This window comes from Stylophora pistillata, chromosome 14 (genome assembly GCF_964205215.1).
Source record: "Stylophora pistillata chromosome 14, jaStyPist1.2, whole genome shotgun sequence".
Lineage (NCBI taxonomy): Eukaryota > Metazoa > Cnidaria > Anthozoa > Scleractinia > Pocilloporidae > Stylophora > Stylophora pistillata.
In genome coordinates, this window is record NC_142532.1 from 19,208,711 (window position 1) to 19,222,208 (window position 13,498).

Consider the following 13,498-nt stretch of genomic DNA (forward strand, 5'->3'; position numbering starts at 1 on the left):
TGACTGGGTAATAAAGACGAATTCTCCACAATTGACGCTTTTTATTAGGAATGTGACGATTCAATCAACAAATTCAACCAGTAATTCAATGATGACAAATGATAATATTTACAATGATGACAATGATAACAATAGTAATATGATGATTTAAAGGGACTAGCTCGAAATTCTCATGGTTTCCCTATCCTCTGTGCTCCAACAATGATTAACTCCGCGTTTCCTCGTAGCAGATGTAAGAAACTATGAAGGTAAGCCCTAGTTTTAAGGATATCGAGAAGAAAATTTGGCTATTTTATCGGATAGATTTCATCAAAAGGCACTGTCTAAAGCAAGTTTTTCCCCACATTCACCTTTCGATTAAAACACGGTTTGAACTTGACTTTATAAACTTAGACGATGGAGAACGTTGAGATTCTAGCGGTAATACCACAAAATGCTAAAATGTTTTTGTTTCCCCTAATTTCCTTTATATTTGGAAGCCATATTTTATTCGAATTTCCGCGCACAGTGCATGCTCGCGGCCATTGTTGCAGCTATGTAGTATGGAGTTTCTGGCTATGGGATTAGAATCAAAAAACAGAACTAGAGCTTGTAAAACAACCACAACCATTTTGTCGTGAAGACGCTCAGCACATTTTGGAGACACCAAAAGGAATTCGTATGCTCGAACGATGGCGAAAATAAAGGAGGCACCAACAAGCATTCCAAAGATAGCTACATTTCTCTTCTCTCTCTGATCCTCTGGGTTCAGCTTTGTAAGGAAAAGTAGCCACGCATCAGGTGCAACCAGCGTGACTAAAATAGATGCAGAAAAAAATGTGCTGGAAAGTGATTCTACATGCGTAATACGGAGAGTTGGGCACAAAATACTTACAAGTCGTTAAGTAGATCAGCAGCCGACCAAACTCGGGTTGGATTGAAAACGGCATTGGTTCAAAAGATTGAAAGAGAGCCCCTCTCTTTTCGAATCAACTCCCTGACGCATTTGCCCTTACCTTCAAGTTTCTCTTATCCTTTTCCGGTATTCATCTTCCCACGCATGCGCTTTCATGGTACGTATCCCAGCAACCACCTGACTCATCAGGGAAATGCGTTGATCGGACGCGGCCTCTATCCACATACGCACGGCAGCACTACAATAGGATACGCCAGCCAAATACGGCACTGTAAAGCAAAGAAAGATGGCCGCCAAGACAGCTTGCCAGCCAATCAAGTGACCAAGAATAATCACTGCCAATACAATTTCAAGAACAAAGAAAGGCAATTTCAAGAAGAATAGGGCAGTTTGTTCCTCCATTCTCTCAACATCATTGGATATCAGGTCAAACACACGCCCGGTCGTGAAATTGAGCAGCTTTTCCTTGCTGATTAGAAGCGTCTGCAAAAAAATAACTGTTTTTAAAAAGACGAATATTCAGATGCACTAGTATCGCAGAGGTCAGTGGTTCGAATCCCGTACAGGCCTGATTTTTTTCAGGTCTGATTTTCGCTATTGCACAAATAGCGCTATCTACTGCGAAGGATCGTGCATCATACGTAAGACGAATATTATTAGCACAAGACACTATGTTTATGAAATTTAATCAGCTGTGAGATACAAAAACGAAATTACTCCAAGTCTATATTCTGATCCTATTTTACTCTAAAACTCCATATCTGTTTTACTGAAAACAGCCATGACATTAAGAAATCGAGAGGTGACAAATTACTTTTCCGGGTTTCTAACCATTTGCTAATGCAGATTAAAATACAAATTCCTGCGGTTAAAAGTTGAAGAAATATAGCATGGATACTGTGCTTGTGTAGCTTAGGATCCTTAGGGCATACGCTTTTAGGGCACATATCGCAGCAACCACCTGACTCTTAAGTAAAATGCGGCCGCTATGCGTAGACACATTGCAGGATCCTATGGGTATTCATGAAAGGCAACTCCCAATCTGTGCATATATTGTGGCAGTTACAGAAACAACGAAAGAGAACCATTCTCTACACTTCGCGACTGTTGGTTACCCATTTCAGACCCTGTGACCAGTTATGACGTATAAAGCTAAAAAGGTCTATTCTAACTCTCGGCCTAGCTTGCAGTTTGTTCCTCCATTCTTTTAACATCATTGGATATCATGATTAGCCTTTGCGGCTAGTAAGGCAGACAGGCAAAATTTTAAGGAACAATGTTCTGAATATAGAGAAACAAACTTGTAACAACCATGATTTGGTCAATTTAACAGGCCGGTATATCGCTGTACAACCCGCTAAATTCAAAATTTTGTTTGAATTGAAATTTCCTCCCCATTTGAACCCAGAAACGTAATTAAAAAAACTATTAACCCCGCCGGGTTTAAGGAACTTCGTTTTTCCCGCCTATGCACTTCACACTTGGGCCATAAATTCGAGTGGAAAAACTCAGTCCGTAATTTACAGTGTCGACCTCGGATTCGGTTAGTAAGGGGTATTTATTTATTTACTTCGTGTTCTACATTGAAAATGTATTTTACCATCCTCATAAAATTTTCAAATATTTTGACATTATGCCCGGTGAGCTGAAGTCATCAATCAGTGCGAGAGACAACTCAAGTTAAGTGGAAGTCAACTTTGGACTTTTCCTCCGAAAGTAGTATAGAAATGGAGGTACCTAGGACAAAAATTTTGTCTCTATTTTTATTTATTGATTTTTAATGCTATCAATTTTGCTGGGACAAAAATTTTGTCTCTATTCTTATTTATTGATTTTTTATGCTATTGATTTTTAATGCTATCAATTTATAAAAAAACGACCAAAACAAGACAAACTTTTTGTCCTAGTTACGTCCATTTCTATACTACTTCCGAAAATGACTTCCGCTCAAATGCGGAGACACCTGTCACAATTTTACGAAACAGAGACTCTCAATAATCGATACACAGCATGATCCAAAAAATCATGTCGTGTTTGGGCTTTATATTCTTGTTTCACTGTCATGTTGTCACGAATGATCATTGCGACACTTCAGTGCTCGCGCGTGTAACGATCTTTGTTTGATTATAATAACGAGGCTCAAAGACTGACTCGGAAACGCTTTGCTATCTGTTCAGGTAAACGTGCTCAAATTATAGTTTGGTCGATATAATAATGAAGAGAAACTTGCTGACTAAAAATCGGTGCGAAATATGAGTGACTCTCCGGGCTCGGCTAATTACGAAGATGCTACGGAAATCAGCATAAACGGAAAGCACTCGACCGAAGAACCCGAAAATTGTCAGTTGCAGCAAAGATCTTGGGAAAAAGTTGAACTATGGCCAAACGCGGATAACAATGAAGCCTCAAAGCCATTCATCGATGAAGGAAAAAGATATTATCAAGGGTGGCTTACACCTCACATCAAACAAGATTTGTCCAAGACTCTCCGATCCTCGGAAAAAGTAGAATTATGGCTAAGGGCTCATTTTTCGAACTACACAACAAGAGCTTGTTTTCACGAAAAAAACATACCCTCTGCGGAACACAGTGAAAAGCCCGATACAGTGCAAAGTGTGATCACGAGTTTGGCTGCAGTGGAGATTTCATCCTGAGATACTACAAAATGTAACAAATCATTTGATTTTTGCAATTATTAAGATGATTTGTTTTCAAGGTTAAAAAAGAGTAACTCACATTTCGCTACACATTGTAATGCTTTAAGTTGTTAATGACCAAAAATAATAAACCTTTCTGCTGAAAGTAATTTCTCTTACACTCAGCAACTAGCAACCTGAGAAAACCTTGCAGATTCGCAGATTTCACGCTCATTTATCGTTACTATGGCTAAATGCAGTTGTTCACGTCACAAAGGGACGCGAAACAACAGTTTAAAAATCGTTTCAGCGCTCAATACAATTCGTACGTGCAGCGCGTGCAGCTATGTCAGCGAAGCGCGCGGAAGTTCTTGCGAAAATGAATTCTTTTGAAAAAACACCTGACTACATTTTCGAAGTCATTCACTCAGGCCTATCATTAAGTTAAATCAGTGATATTTTGCGACGCGGATAGCCACAGGAAGATTAAATAGAGTAATTCTGGCCCGTTTTAACGCCAATATATAAACTGGAATGTCGTCTTGGCGTTCAAGCAAAATTTCGCTTAAAATAAAGCTGAAATAAGCACAAGAAGTGCATGAGATTTTTAAACTTCCGACTGTTATGCCGGGTGATTGAGCAAGTTAAGCTCCCTCAAGAAGGCATGAACCTGAAAATAAATGCGAGTAAAGGGTTAATACTAATACCATACATATGATGCCCGATCCTCGCAGTAGATATGTATCTGACTAATACCATAGTTAGTAGAGGTCCCCTCTACTAACTATGAGATAAGAGATCGTCTTCAATATAAAGATCTTCACATGCCACAAAAGTATTTCTTCCACGGTGGAAAACAGATAAAATTTCCAAGTTCCTTAATTCCAATACGAGGGATAAATTTGAAAACGTAACGATTGCCGATAGTGGAAACGCTTGAGTACCTTCTTCCTTTGGGAAGATGCATACTGAGAGCTTAATTAGTCAACTAAATTTCATGCAAATTACAGTATTTCTAGGTTTTAATTTTATTTGTAATGTGCGTAAAATTTTTAAAACTGAGTAACTTCAGTTTCCGCTGAGGGCTCCTGTAACAGGTGAAGATGACTAACTTGCGATGTTTGCTTGCCAAGCTGCTTCTGAGTAATGCACTGTAAGAAACCATCCTTCAGCCGACACTAGACTATTTATAACTTAGTCTACGGATCTCAACTTAGACGCTATGCACTAGGATCGCTCTCTAATTCTCCGACTCAAAGAACACACTTCAACAACCGTCGTGGTCTCTCGTACACAATTCATATAAGGAATACCGTTCTGTCGGTATTTCTCTACAGCACCTCTACGCGCTAGGGAGTCTTTCCTGTAGCGAGTGTTGAAGCGAGGGATGGATAATGAACCTTGAGCTCGTGGACGTATATCCTACAGTTCGTATCGATAAGACTGGTGATCAGTTACAGAGTCTGATAGTCTTTCGCGGTACGCTTTGTAGATGTGATCTGCCTTTTATGCTATCACCTCGTCCTTTTCAATTAAGTCTGTTCATCGTTTCAAGCGCTTGTTCGTAAGAAGGGGGAGGTGTCTCAGGGAAAAGGTCCATCTGGTTTGCGGCTGTGTCTTCAGATGAACAAACTGCGGTAATATTTTGAACAGCTGTGAAGTAGTCTGGCAACCCTGTCCAATTCTGGTGAGGCAAATGATTACACTTGGAGGAATTTTCCAGATTATCCGCAGGAATCTCCAATACTACAGCTTCTCTGGGAAATGGAAAGTGTCGAGTCTTAAGTCTCTTACCGCGGAACACTAATGCTACAATTATACAGCCGCTAACAATAAACAGTGCCGTTGCAGTAATTGCAAAAATCCAGACTGAATCTGGGTCATCTGTGACGAAGGATCGACAGCTAGAGCATCTTTTGGACAAAGCTACAAATGTGGTCAAAATTGCACACAGAGAAATGCCAGAAAGGCAGAGAAGCGATGATACCCCAATACCGAATACTCCAACAAAGCGTCCGGCACACTTTGTTGATATGGTGGAGTTTTCTTCTCCGTAGTTCGTTCTCATTTTTTTCCTTGGGAAAAATGTTATCGACGAAATGCAGCAGTCGAGAGGAGAGTTCGTTCGTGTGAGGGAGCTCCCGAGAAAGACTGATGTCGGAGGTAGTCTTGACTGAGGGGATATCGATGTCAAAGTCATGACGTAACGGCTATACACTGAAAGTGTGATGCTGCGTCCGGTCGGCAAAGCGGTGTTACAAAATAATTCGGTTTTATTAACTGAAGGGATTATGTCAAAGAATCTTGACGAAGGGCTAAGGTTTGAAACGTCAGCTTGGGAATTTCTTTACGATCGCCGATACAATTATCAATCTAGTTGATGCGACAAAAACATTATCATTTGACTTATTTCCGCAGGTACTCGTAGGTTGAACCATTTACGGAAACCTGAATGCACAGACACAATTACAAATCTTTTCAGGGAGCCACACCGGATGTCATTACTGGAAATGAGGGCAAAAAAATAAAGGGCTCTTCTTCCATGCCTTTGGGTACATTAATCTCAATGTAGTTATTTTTATAAAGTTTCTCAGTCGATTGGAACTAGATCCGCTTTTTCGATGAAGAAGACTTTAAAAAAATACGCCGTGTTTTTCGTAATTGAGATATTGCATGTGGGCGTTAGGAAGAGGATACAGCAAAACGGATAACGACTTCCTTTCAAAACAACCTAAACTGCTTCCTTAGCAGTGAATGAAAGAGATGACCTGCGGGTTTAGGTCAATACGATTGCAATCTTTCTGTCTTCTTCAGACGCAAACAAAGCTACCAAGCGTAAATCATCAACTCCAGTGCGCATTAACTAGGGTAGCCATTCTAAATAAAGCTCATTTGACGTTTAATTCAAGTGGATAAGGTTGATCAAGCAAAGTTGTAGTTTTTGAAAGAATGGCCGGTCGTGCGTGAACTGACAGTTTTATTATTTTGCTCCTACGAAACGCTGCAGCTTCAACCTTTCGATATTTTTTCTATAGAATCCCTTCGGCAGTTTGTCGGTTTTCTTAAGTGCGAAATGAAAATCAGATTTTGTTTAGAAACAAAGCGTTTCGTTTGCCTGCTGAGGCGATACAACCTTACTTCTGTAAGAACCAAATTGTTTTCTAGATGAAAGAACTTTTCAAAGTTAAACCTAGGTTCTAACTTGTTTATGAAGGTTTTTGGTACAATTTTAATTCTTGGAGTTAATTCTTGGAGTTACCTTCCAAGTTCCCTATTTCGAACTTTAAGAACAAAGGACTCGCCGAAGGTGGTTTGTTTGCCTTTCTAAAAGTTAGAACAGGGTGTCACGAAGGTTTGAATAATTAATTAAGCCGTACGTAACAAAAAATGCACCATAAGTGGATTTAAGAACATAACAATAAATAATTATAAAACAAGGCGATTTATTGATCAACTCATCATCAGACATTCATAGTTCTAAGCACAGGCTCTTGCTGAGTGTCTGTGTTAACTAAGAGATTCAGCCGAGCATGAATTCTTGGCAAAATGGACAGATTCCAATATCATCACAGGCATTTACTTTCATATATTACCACTTATCACAGATACTTGTGTCGAAGTTCAGAAAGTCTTTTTGAGATTGAGAAAAATGGCCCGGCTCTTACTTAGCATTATTATAGATACTCCAGTTCGGAGCTGTGACAAAAGCGTCCGCCTGAGGTTTGAGCGCGTCCACTGCGTAACGGTCTATCTTCATATTATTAAATTTTGTAACACCGAATATTGTATTTCTAGTGTTCTGATTGGTTCACTCAAATGCGGTTATCAGGTCTTATTATCCAACTACACTTCGTAGAGTACAAATAACGCCATTGACGAGTACAAATATCACGCGGTTTTTGTACTCTAGAGTACCGGTTAAACAGGTTTTCTCGCACGCGCAAGCGAAGAATTGACTTGTAGCTAGGAAAAAAAATGGCGGACAATTTGAATCATATTTACGACGACCAACATTCAGAATGGCTGGCAAATATACATTCAAGTTCATTAGATGAATCGAACGAAGAAAAACAGCGAGACGACCTGGAAATTTCTTAATTTATTGAAGAAAATAGAAACAGCAACACGACAACGCGTCAATTCCGTTCCGCTTCGCATACTTCTGTCACGCACTCCCCGTAAATAAATATCCGCGAAATTCGCTCTCACCGAAATAACAGTTTGGCGTCTTGGATAATAAATAACTTATTAGACGTTTTGTTGTGTAGTATCGCTGAGTATTTTTATTCGTTATTTGTATTTTGACTCGCCCTACGGGCTCGTTAAAATACGGCACAACTCGTAAAAATACTCAGCGATACTTCACAACAAAACGTCTAATTAACAATTATTCCACGAGCGCGCGTTGGATATGAGATGATAGATAGCCAACGAGGCGCGTAGCGCCGAGTTGGCTATAATCATCTCATATCCAACAAGCGCGAGTGGAATAATTGTTTTATTAAAAACGCCCCCAAGAAATTACTATTTTGTAAGAAGAAACTGGATTTTTTTAGCTCCCTTTTGATTTTAAGCTGACGCGTACGCTTACCATATTTGTAGATTATGGTATATTGGCTGATATACCATAATGGCTAAGCCAATAAAAAGTCTTGAATTGCATTATCCAATGATCCAGTTTTTAATAATAAGATATATATATATATATATATTACGAGTAACCTTGTATGGAAATACTTTGCGCCAATTGTTGCGGACCTGAAAAGGCTCCAGAGATCCAAATGTTCAAAAATTTAATCAAAAAATTATTCTTTTCGCGCTTGTTGGATACGAGATTGGTTTTAGCCAACTCGGCACTACGCGTCTCGCTGACTATTTATCATCCACATCCAACGCACAATTGCTGAGTAACTGACAGAGGCTTTCCATATTGCATCAAGACTTTTCTGTTCAGTTTTAACCAAAAGCTTAATGAAATAACCGTTCGTTATTCCAACAACCTTTACCTTGGGAGGTGGTGATATTTCAGGGAAATCTTCTGTTCAGTTCTTAACGTCCACAAGTGAAATAAAACGTTTATCATTAGGGCGAATAACCGCAAAATAGTCAGGGGAATGTCTGAGAACCCGAAGGTTTATTGACGAGGAACACGACTATAAGATAGCCGAGGGGCGGGGGATTTATCTAAATATCCCTCTGGAATAAAAGAGATCTTTATATTAACTTAGGGAGTTAACTTTTCCTATGTTTTTAAACGGATCAGTAACAGAAGTCCAGAGATAAGGCGTACTCTGATTGGCCACTGAGATCGTGACATAGCCAAATCCCTCTTTCCCCTCCATCCTCCCCTTAGGCGATAAATTATGGCGGCCATGTGTTAATTGACGTTTTTCCGTTCGACCCAGGCCTGACCCTAGCTACCCATGGGTCGGAAGTACACTGGTAAAGGAAGTCCTTATAATAGATGAGCTGCATCCCATAACAAACAAATCAGTCTATCATTCGCTTAACGTCTAAAGGCAAAACAGTTTCCTTGGAAGTCAGTGCCGGCCTATTCCAACCTACCGAGCGCTTACATAATGACAGAAAGGTGTCAAGAAGTGTCATCATTTTCAAAATGTCGCGGAAAGTTCCTCTTGGCAGCTGCGGTTGGATTAATAATTTTCTGTTTCACAGCGACCATCGCCACTCTGGTTCTTATATTTGTTTTATTTTGCCCTAGATGCAGTTCGCCAAACTCCCTCGTTTCGCCCATTTACTGGGGTGCCGCCATTTTTTTGCTTTGTATCGGAGTGACAATACTAGTGGTGTTAGTTTACTTAAGAAAGAGAAGAATCATTTCTGATCTTCAAGCTGAAATATCTCGGGTTCCGGTTGCAGGCTTTGAAAAATCTCCGACTGCAGTCTTCATCAATAATCATATTTCGCACCGTCGGCCGTGTGATGGTCCTTCTTCGCCAAAAGATTTGCCGGATTATTTCACCGCTGTTCAAGATACATGGGAGGTCAATTCATCCATAAACGTGGACGATGCGTTGCTGGAAGAATTCCCCAGAACACCACCGCCGTGTTACGAAAAAGCGCTCGAACTAGCAGTCTTCGTTCGAGGCCATCCAGTTGCAAGTAACGGACAAGACGTATTTGAACAACTTAGAAACAAACAATTTACATAAGCTGAAGAAGTATTCGTGAAACACTAAACGCATAAGGTAGAAATTTAGGAATTTACTCTTGAATCCTCAATGTCAATAAAGGCGCATGTCAAGAAATGTCTTGTATCTCAGTATTTGGGCGAAGAAAGAGGACTTCTGTTTTGCGCGATCAGAGGTCAAAACTATTGAGACCAGCAACGTGAATATCAAGGTACCGAAACGAAAACATCATATCTCAATTAAGAAAGGTAAGGAAGGTATCAAATCATACGAGGTTAATTTTTTACATAAATAATAAACTCTTACCTCGCGTGGTTCCTCGCGTGGTCAATTGCGTAGTCCCTCGCGTGGTCCCTCGCGTGTTGTGAGTTTGTGAGACTTAACTTTTAAAGATTCCCAAACCGTAGTTGTGATCATTTAATACACCAACATCATTAATTCACTTCACCCAAGCCGTTTTGTATGCGATACACTAAGGTCCTGGGGAGGGGTAAGGGGGGGGGGGGGGGCGAGTGGCTGATCCCTCACTTGACTTAAATGGGTATCTGGCGCCAAACAGGGAATAGATTTTGAGGCGATGAGTGGTAGGACTGATACAAATTTTCTTTCGTTAAGTCCCTCAGGGCAGCAATAAAATAAAATGATTTTGTTTTAAAGTGGATGAGGGTTGAACGCTTTTGGCGGCACAGTCCCACCCAAAATTATGTCAAGCATTCCCGTTCCCCCTTCCCCCCCCTCTCTCTATCGTGAAGGGCAGAGTCACTCTTTTAAGAGGTTATTCAAATTCGTCGAGGTGCATCATTGAAAAATAAGGAAATTAGATTAAAATTAGTCAATAATCACTTCAAATAATGAGCATTATCAGTGATTTTTGATGTGATTTGAGCAACAGCTGGAGACCACTTTTAAGACATTTTTCAAATCTCATCAATACCTTCTTAACCGTACTTTTCCGTGTTTTTCCGCGCGCCTAAATAAAAAAGAACCGCCATTTGAACTTACCTCTTAGAAAGTCCCAGCTTTAGTTTTGTACCTAGTGTCTGGAAGCTTCCTTAAAATGGTTTTCCTGTGTCGATCATTAGACACATCAACGAGCGCTGTAAATACAGCCTGATTTCCCTGAAAATTTTTTCTTTCCAGAAGGACTTAAAAGGCTGCCTTTCAGAGTAAACAGAGATGCAACTTACGTTAATTAGTAGACAATTACGTGACTCGGCGATTTGCAATTGCACGCGCGTAGCCAATCAAAGTGCATTGCCACAAATGCCCGATAGTTTCACTTCCGCTTACCGAAGTATGTTGTAGTCTATTAAGGAAGGTACGTTTTTTATCGGGGGGGTTGGGCCGGGGTATTTTAGAAATTTTTTGCCAAAAAAGTCGTGGCCCTCTCACTTTCCAGATTGGATTAATGCATGACCCTTCATAAATGCCTAAACAAAAAGGATCTGACCCTCCCCCCACCTCCTCTAAGACAAAAAGAACCGGAATTGAAAATAACTGACCGGAAGTGTTGCTCACATAACCGTGTCTGCGCACAAAGCTGTTAATTGCGTGGCGTTGTACGGTGAAAACTTGAAAATGGGCAAAGATGTGCGAGGAATAGAAAGAGGGAAATACGTTTGTGGAGAATGCCAGGATTTCATGAGGTTAGAAGGAGCAACTTGTGGCTATTGTGGCTGTTTGCCGACTCGCCATTCCAAAAAGGATGCCCACTACTCCTCTGACTCTGTTGGTAGCACATCGGGTGCGGGAACAAGTGAAAGTACAAGTCCAGAGAAGTGGAAAGATGAAGATCTGGGGTGGTTCCCGAACCCTAAGGGGGAATATACTGAGTTCTCAAATAGCATTTTGTGAGAAATAATTTGGATATATCAACAAAGTTGAAATGGTAAATTGGCCACCGTAACAATTACAAAAGCTGACGTTTCGAACGTTAGCCCTTCGTCGGAGCGAATAGAGGAATTGTGGGTTGTGTGTGGTTTTAAAGGCAGAAAATGAAGCTACGTTATTGGTGGGAACATGGCAACGAGAAAAACAAGAATAAATTAGTGGAATGAAAAGCGTTCGTTGATCCCTGTGGGATTTAGACTGCCGGTTTGAAAGATGAGCTTTTGTTCAAGATTTTTACGGCTTTCCGTGCTACCTAAGTGTAAGGAAAGACCGCAGATTGTTGATATATCCAAATTATTTCGTTACTCCCACCCACGCAGCCCCAAACAGTTTCTTTCGAAACTACCAGCCTTTATTCATTTTGTGAGAAAGGTGAGCTTTATATTGAGTATAGGCGAGTGTCGTGTATTGAAGAGAGAAGTGGCAAACTATGTAAATTTTGCGAGAAGGATGAGACTGCCAGCGCTCCGCTTCCAATTCGACGACCATATCCCGACTATGGCAAGCTATCAAACTTCCATTATCTCTCTTGGAGTGCAACTCCCACCGATGGCCGTAAGCCGGATGACTTCCAGCCTCAAGCTCAGATTAAGCGATTGTTTGAGGAAAGTGAACTAGTCAGTGGGGACACTTAGGCTATTAGAAGGTTTTCAGATAAATGCATTGTTCCCGAAAAGCTTGTAGCGGAGTATGTTGAGCACCTTACCCAGATAAAAATGCGCAAGGAGAAGAAGAAAGAGGAGACTGAAACTGGAGCGAATGGAACGGCTGAACCGGGAGTACAATGACATTGAATGGGTTGGACTGTACAACTCCGATAAGCTGTCGTCGTTGAGGGTGGACGAACTATCCTTGCACTTTTCCCATCACAAGATCACCTTCGACAGGAAGAAAGCTGAAAAAGTCGCAATGATAAAAGCGCACATTGGTACCTTGCTATACAATTGAATGGGGCGTCAATACCCTCGGAAGCCCCCACTCAGAAATGTACAGCAACAAGTGACCTCGTCACTTTCCGAGGTGGAAACTGACTCGCAAAGTCATGTGGTAGATTGAGTTGTCGGTTCAAGCCTGAGTAGCTCAAGTAACGAATCGTCACCGGACGCTAATTGTATACCAGAGCCCCGCGCGGAAACATTACCGACGTCAAAATATGGACGAAAGCGGGCACGGGTCGAGAGAGACAATTACGTTAGTTGGGACAAGATAGTTTTTGACATAATATTTCGACATCTGTTTAAAATGATGTAGATTGATTTAGACCGGTAGCTTTGCTTGTAGATATAAGTTTTAGGTTTCTGTACACTTCGCGTGTTTGGTAACAAATAATTAAAAGTCAACTAACCGACATGGAGTAGTTTTTTTTCTTGCCTAAAAAAAAAACTATGACCCTCCCCCGACTGCGTATCAAACAGGTTTGACCCTCCCCAATTTGTAAAATATTCACTAATGACCCTCCCCTCCGAAGCCCCTGCCCACCCCCCCAATAAAAAACGTACCTTCCCTTAACGTGAGTAAAATAGTGAACTTATAAATAATATAAATAGATGGTTCCAGACGGTGAGACAAGATAACAATTGTTTCACTTTCCTCCGCAAAGGCAAGCTCTTCAAACAATTTCTCTCCTCACGGACGTAAACTATATGCATGGAAAAATCGCTCGTTTAACTTTGTCATAATTCGGATATATCAACAAAGTTGAAATGGTAAATGGCATTTTTTGATAAAAAAGTCTAATGATGCGAATTGGCCCTCTGGGGGAGTCCATTTAGACTTTCGAGTCTGAAGTGTTTCGAAAGTGTCTTTGTTCGAGGTGTTAGAATCATCCTCTTTGTTGTGAAAAAAGGCTTTTAATTGAACGCAGCGAAGGAATTTTTCTACGTCTTGTTTAATCACTTTCCGATTCGGAAAAATCCGTCCTCAGT

General features: G+C 40.6%; 1 long non-coding RNA gene across 1 annotated transcript; it reads right to left on the bottom strand.

The window, feature by feature from the left end:
- Positions 1–21: 21 nt before the first annotated feature.
- Positions 22–12,946, bottom strand: LOC148716976 (uncharacterized). The gene is made up of 2 exons (XR_015995378.1): positions 875–12,946; positions 22–795 (listed from the first exon to the last, which is right to left on the bottom strand). It is a non-coding gene; the product is annotated as an uncharacterized LOC148716976 (long non-coding RNA).
- Positions 12,947–13,498: the final 552 nt, after the last annotated feature.